The following is a 1,338-nucleotide window of genomic DNA, read 5'->3' as shown; positions in this document are numbered from 1 at the left end:
CAATGTCGCCCTTTTCCTCCTTTCCTCCTGTCAGCAGCAACCACCGCATCATCATCACTCTCCTCACCCTCGCCCCGTTACACCCTCGCCAACACACACACACACACACACACACACACACACACACACACACACACACACACACACACACACACACACACACACACACACACACACACACACACACACACACACACACACACACATACACACACACACACACACACACACACACACACACACACACACACACACACACACACACACACACACTCATAGAGTCCACCTTCACCCATGCAATCAAACCTAACCGTTAGAATTGAAAAGCAGATGTGTGCAGCTGTGTGTTGTGTGATGCAGACTCACCCCCCTTATGTCCCTGTATTCTCTGCTGCTGATGGTGATGGACCGGTGACTACGTTTACCCCCGTCTGGCTCCGCGGATACAGGCGCCGGGCAACAGCATCAGCAACAGCATCAATGCTGCCTCCATGACATCACCTTGGAGATGTCTTATTGGTCCGAGACACTGCCAGCATCCAAGCCTCCCAGCCAATGAGACGGAGAGGGGAAGGATGGGGGGAGGGCTGTCAGCTCTTTGTGTTGTACTGCAGGGTGGGTGGTACAACCACTGTTTTATTACATGGCGCAGGGGTGTGTGTGTGTGTATATGTGTGTGTGTGTGAGTGTGTGTGTGTGTGTGTGTGTGCGTGCGTGCGTGCGTGCGTGTGAATAGAATGCAGGGGGAGAGTTTAGTGAAGTAGTGTGAGTAATTGGTGAAAATCACCAATTTCTGTGTGTGTGTGTGTGTGTGTGTGTGTGTGTGTGTGTGTGTGTGTGCGTGCATGCGTGCATCTCAGCAGGGGGTCCCAGCTTGGAAGCACGCAGGGCCCTAAATTATTTAGATTCCAACTGTAAGTAAAAGAACAAATTGAAAACCTTTTTGCAGTGTGAAGCACATGCTGTTCAATATATGGCATACTTTTGACCACAGTTGGGATGACAAATACTACTTTTACTGCTGCTTTACAACTCAAGATTAATATTTTTTCAGTTTCAGTGGGATTTTCAACTATGATAATAATGACGATAGCTCAGGACTGTCATATTTAATTCACATATTATAATATATTCTGCCGTTGTGTATAGTATATCCTTAGCAACAGTGGAATATTATTCCAGTTTACCCCATGATTAAATTCATCCAAGAAATGCTTTTATTTTAACACAGTGACCCAAGATCAGGGTTGTTTGAGTGTCCTGGAGGTCTGGGGCACTTTGTTGTACCAACTATGGGGATTTGTGAGCCGGCAGCATGTGTTAACAGGGGTTTAAAGA

General features: G+C 47.1%; 1 protein-coding gene across 1 annotated transcript in view; it reads right to left on the bottom strand.

Annotated features, from left to right (window-relative positions):
• The window catches only part of stmn4 (stathmin-like 4), a 12,093-nt gene extending 11,610 nt beyond the window's left edge, over positions 1 to 483 (bottom strand). Inside the window, exon 1 of the mRNA XM_080047631.1 lies at positions 367 to 483. The gene's annotated coding sequence lies outside the window, so the exon portion shown is untranslated. The remainder of the gene's footprint in view (positions 1 to 366) is intronic.
• Positions 484 to 1,338: the final 855 nt, after the last annotated feature.

This window comes from Ammodytes marinus (assembly GCF_949987685.1).
Source record: "Ammodytes marinus genome assembly, chromosome: 19".
Classification (NCBI taxonomy): domain Eukaryota; kingdom Metazoa; phylum Chordata; class Actinopteri; order Uranoscopiformes; family Ammodytidae; genus Ammodytes; species Ammodytes marinus.
The sequence above is the reverse complement of the archived record's forward strand: the minus strand, read 5'-3'. Positions and strand labels throughout refer to the sequence as shown.